General features: G+C 47.0%; 1 pseudogene; it reads left to right on the top strand.

Annotated features, from left to right (window-relative positions):
• The first annotated feature begins 1,420 nt into the window (after positions 1-1,420).
• LOC102867099 lies at positions 1,421-2,298 on the top strand (annotated as a pseudogene).
• Positions 2,299-5,758: the final 3,460 nt, after the last annotated feature.

Here is a 5,758-nt window from a genome sequence, read left to right as displayed (position 1 = left end):
GAGGGAACTGAGCTCAATGGTAACAGAGCAGGGGTGGGAGTGGGAACAAGAGGAATGTGCTGAAGGGGGTGGTGGGTGGGACCAACATCTGATCTGGTATCTGAATAATGGGAAAGGTCTCTCATTCACTCTTCTGGACAAAATACTTATCTGTCAAATACTGCTGAAGAGTTGAACATCTGAATTAAGACAGACTAGTGAGAGGATTGACTATCCACTTCTGAAATAACAGGCCTCAGAAACCCTATGTACAATAGAACACTTAGACTAGCAGGTAGGGGACAGAGCCTTTCATACTGGGGATCACAAAGGAGGACCAAGAGCTGCAAACAGACCCCAGTGACTGGAATGTGGAATGTGAGAAATATGAATGTAGGAAAATTGGAAACTGTTAAGGAAGAAATGGAACACATAAACATAGGCATACGAGGCATTAGAGGAATGAAATGGCTTGGCATGGAGTATTTTGAATCAGATAATCATATGATCTACAATGCTGGAAATGAAAAGGTGAGAAAAAATGGGGTCGCATTTATAGTTAAAAAGACCATTTCTAGATCCATGTTGAAATACGATGTTGTGAGTAACAATATTCATATGCGTACAAGGAAGACCTGTTAATACCATTATCATTAAAAGATGAGCACAAATAATCAGGACTAAGGAGGGGATAGATGACGTCTACCAACTTTTGCAGTCAAAAATTGATCAAATATGCAACCAAGATACCTTGATAATAATGGGTGACTGGAATGCGAAAGTTGGGAAAAGGACCAATAGTTGGAAAACACAGACTTGGTGACAGAAATGAAACCAGAGAGAGAATGATAGAATTCTGTACAACTAATGCTCATTCATTATAGATACCTTTTATATGGAATATAAACGATGACCATACACATGGACTTCATCTGATGATCTACACAGAAATCAGATTGATTACATCTGGGGGGGGGGGGGAATCACGGGAGAAGTTCAGTATCAGCTGGTAAAATTAGGCCAGTAGCTGACTGTGGGACAGACTACCAAGTACTCATATGCAAGGTCAAACTGAAGCTAAAGAAAATGAAATCAAATCCCCAAGAACCGAAGTTCGACCTTGAGTCTATCACACCAGAATTTAACGACTGTCTCAGGAATAGGTCTGAGGCCTTGAATACTAATGAGCAAAGATCAGATGAGCTGTGGGAGGACATCAAGAACATCATCCATGAGGAATGCAAAAAGTCATTGTAAGGCTTTGGCCTGCGGGCCACGTGATCCTCCAGGACGATAAATGGGGCCTCGCGGCCGGCTTGGCACAGTGAGCTGCCGCCACCATCCAGTCCTCGAGCACCGCGGAGCCACCCAGCTGCCCAGACCCCGTGCGCCGCGGAGCCAGCACCACCCAGCACCCAGCAAACCGAGCGCCACCGGCCACATGGAGCGTCCCCAGCGCGACAGCATGCCCCAGGACCTGTCAGAGGCCCTCAAGGAGGCCACCAAGGAGGTGCACACCCAGGCAGAGAATGTCGAGTTTATGAGGAACTTTCAGAAGGGCCAGGTGACCCGAGAGGGTTTTAAGATGGTTATGGCCTCCCCGTACCACATCTACACGGCCCTGGAGGAGGAGATTGAGCGCAACAAGGAGAATCCAATGCACTCCCCTCTTTACTTCCCAGAGGAGCTGCACCGCCAGGCTGCCCTGCAGCAGGACATGGCCTTCTGGTACGGATCCGAGTGGCGGGAGGCCATTCCCTTCACAGCCGCCACCCGGAGCTATGTGCGACGCCTCCACGAGGTGGGGCGCCAGGAGCCCGAGCTGCTGGTGGCCCATGCCTACACGCGCTACCTGGGCAACCTGTCGGGGGGCCAGGTCCTCAAGAAGATTGTTCAGAAGGCCCTGCACCTGCCCAGCTCCGGCGAGGGCCTGGCCTTCTTCACCTTCCCCAACATGGACAGCGCCACCAAGTTCAAGCAGCTCTATGGTGCCCGCATGAACGTGCTGGAGATGAGCCCCGAGGTCAAGCACAGGGTCGTGGAAGAGGCCAAGACCTCCTTCCTGCTCAATATCCAGCTGTTTGAGGAGCTGCAGGAGCTGCTGGCCCAGGATTCAGAGAACCAGCCCTCCCCCCCACCCCCCCACACACCCCAGGGCTTCGCCAGCGGCAGGGCAGCCAGGAGCAAGTGCTCACTCCTGCTGAAACGTCCAGAGGGAAGCCCCAGTTGAACATCCTCTCCCGGGCTCCCCTCATCCGATGGGTCCTGACCCTCAGTTTTCTGGTGGCCACGGTGGCCGTGGGACTGTTTGCCATGTGAATGCGGCATGCCGGCTCCTTGAGCCGTGAACTGTCTGACAGAGAGGTCCTCTCTCTGGAGAGGGGACATCTCTGTGGCTAGCTTCCCTTCCTTGGGCAGAGAGGCCCTTTCCAAGACCCTTCCATCTCCCCAAGGCCTGTCTACCAAGGAGGAAGCGGGCCTTGCAGCATCTCCCTCCTCCAAAAAGCACATCCAGTCCAGTGACCAGAACTCAGCATCCCAGTTCCTGCAGCAGAGCCCAGAGGACGCAGCCAGGAGCGGCCTGACTCTCCTAATACCCTGGATTGTCATCTCCTCATTGACATGGCCGTGACCACTTCCCCTCAGGTCACAGCGAGTTTTGTATAAACATCTGAAGATGTTGTGTCTCGTGTTTCTCCTTTGTTTTCGTTGGGGCCATGCTCTGTTCCCGGTTCCGCCTGAATTGCAGTGTCTTGTTGTGTTCCAGTATGTTTTTATATCAGGGTTGGGGTGGTTATTTCTACAGGGTGGGTGGGAGGGAGGGGGATGTTTAACAGCACTGTGGACTTGATCTCCCAGTTTGTTCATGAAACAATAAACTACGCTGCCTTAGGAAGAAAAAAAAGTCATTGTAAGGAAAAAGCAGGAAGAAAAGACCAAGGTGGATGTCACAAGAGAGACTTTGAATATTGCACTAGAGTGCTAAGAAGCAAAGGGGAGAAGTCAAGACGTTTAGGAGCTGAACAGAAGATTTTAAAGGGCAACTCGGGAAGACAAAGTAACGTATTATAATGAAATGTGCAAAGAGCTGGAGTTGGAAAATCAACTGAGGTAACTGAAGAACAGGTTTAAGCCTCAAGTTGTAATACTTAGGGATGCTGAAGGCAGAATGTTAAGTGACCTAGGAAGTACCCAAAGAAGATGCAAGGAGTACACAGAGTCACTATACCAAATAGAATTGACTGACACAGAAGAATTTCACGGAACAATGCATGATTAAGAGCCTATGGTGAAGAAAGAGGAAGTTCAAGTTGCTCTGAAAGAATTGGCAAAAAACCAAGGCCCCAGGAATTGGTGGAATACCAATTGATAAAATACATATTTTAGCAGATACTGCCCTGGACACCCTCTCCAGGTTATCTGTAGGAAACTACATGGTTAACTGACTGGAAAAGACCTGTATTTATTCCCATTCCAAAAAAAGGTTAGCTGACAGAGTGTGAAAATTACTGAGCAATATCACACTCCAGCGGGATCCTGCTGAAAATTATCCATAAAAGACTGCAATGGCACATCAGCAGAGAATTTCCAGATGAACAACCTGGGTTTAGAACCTTGCCATGGCACTAGGGACATCATATCCAACATTAGATGTATCTTGGCCTAAAGCAGAGAGTACCAGAGGAATGCCTATCTGTGTTTCATTGACTATACAAAGGCATTTGACTGTGTGGATCACAACAAATTGTGCAGCTAATCTTGAGAAAAATGGGAATCCTAGAACACTTAACCGTGCTCATGTGAAACCCATGCTTGGAAGCAATAGTAAGAATAGGGCAGGGAAACACTGCATGGTTCAGGATCAAAAAGGGTGTCCGGCAAGAATGTATCCTGTCTTCATACCATTTCAATCTATATGCAGAAGAGATCACTTTATTTTAGGCTGGACTTTATGAGGAGGAATGTGGCATCAAGTTTGGAGGAAGACTTATCAATATGTGTAATATGCAGATGATACAACCTTGCTTTGAAAAACTTAGAAAGTGTGAGGTGTATACAGATGGTCAAGGACTGTAGTCTTCAATATAGACTGAAGTTCAACATCAAGAAAACAAAGATACTCTCCACTGGGCCAGTTGGCAGCTTCATGATAGATGGGAAAAGATTGAGATTGTTAACAACTTCAATTTGCTTGGTCCCACAATCAACCCTCTTGCCACCAGCAGTCAAGAAATTAAAAGACGAGTTCCACTGGGAAAGTCTGCTGTCAGGAACCTCCGGAGAGTACTGAAGAGCAAAGATGTCATTCTAGAAACTAAGGTGCACATGATCCAGACCATGGTCTTCACAATAATTTGCTATGCATCAGAGAACTGGACTATGACTAAGGATTATAGAAAAAGAATTGATGCCTTTGGGTTGTGGTGCTGGAGAAGAGTGTTGAGCAAACCATGGAGTGCCAAGAGAATAGGTCAGTCCTAGAGAGGGTGAAACCAGGCTGCTCCCTGGAGGTAAGGATTTTGAAGTTCCATCTCACATACTTTGGGCAAGTGGCCAGGAGGGACCAGTCCTTGGAGAAGAGCATTATGCCTGGAAGATCGAGGGTCAGTGCAGGAGAAGACTCAGGGTGAGATGGATTGACTCAGTGACTAGAGATGTGAGATTGGGTCTATTGGAGATGATGAGATTGGCTCAGATAGGGCTGCAGAGTTGTTGTATATGGGGTTGCTATGAGTTGCAGGTGACTCAGTGGCACATAACAACAACAGGATACCCTACCAGGTACATAGCTGTTATTGTTGTTGTTATGTGCCCTTGAGTTGCCCATGACTTAGGGCAACCCAATGTACAATACCTCTGAACTTTGCTCTATCTTGAGCCAGTCTCACTGACTCCAGCCCACCTACCCTATTACCCTAGTTACTGTGTCAAGCCATCTAATTTGGGGTCTTCCTCTCCTGCATTGTCCCTCCACCATTCCAAGCACAATATCCTTCTCTAAGTATGGGTCCTTCCTGGCCATGTACACCAAGTATGTCAGATGGAGCTTCAAAATTCTTGCTTCCATGGAGAAACATGATTTCACCCTCTCTAAGACAGACCTGTTTATTCTCTTGGCAGTTCATAGTATGTTCAATACCTTCAGCACCACAACTCAAAAGAACTGATTTTTCTTCTATTATCCTTAGTCATTATCTAGCTCACAGATGCATAGCAAGTAATTGCAAAGACCATGGCCTTGATCAGGCACAGCTTAGTCTCTAGACTGACATCTTTGCTCTTCAGTATTCTGAAGAGGTCCCTGGCAGTAGATTTTCCCAGTGCAATTTATCTTTTGATTTCCTGACTGCTGGTGCCAAAAGTGTTGATCATGGAGCCAAGTAAACTAAAATTGTTAAAACCAATCTCCTTTCCATCTATCATGGTGCTATCATATGGCGCAGTGGTGATAATCTTTGTCTTCTTGATGTTGAGCTTCAATGCATGCATATTGAAGACTTCAGTCCTTGACCTTCTTCAGCAAGTGCTTCAGGTCCTCCTCAGTTTCGGCAAGCAAGGCTGTGTCATCTTCATAATGTAGGTTGTTGATGAGTCTTCCTTCAATTCTGATGGATTCCTCCTCTGATTCTTCCTCATAAAGCCCAGCCTCCTGAATCTGTTCCACATACAGATTGAAAAGATACAGATGCAGGATGCCTCCCTGACACACTCCTTTTCTGATTTTGGATGCTGCATGTTTTCCAGGCTCTATTCTGATGACTGACTCTTGGTCCAAGTA

The sequence above is a fragment of the Elephantulus edwardii genome, unplaced genomic scaffold, assembly GCF_000299155.1.
Source record: "Elephantulus edwardii isolate Elephantulus edwardi_28Jun2011 unplaced genomic scaffold, EleEdw1.0 scaffold00215, whole genome shotgun sequence".
Lineage (NCBI taxonomy): Eukaryota > Metazoa > Chordata > Mammalia > Macroscelidea > Macroscelididae > Elephantulus > Elephantulus edwardii.
This window is presented reverse-complemented; position numbering and strand designations above follow the sequence as displayed.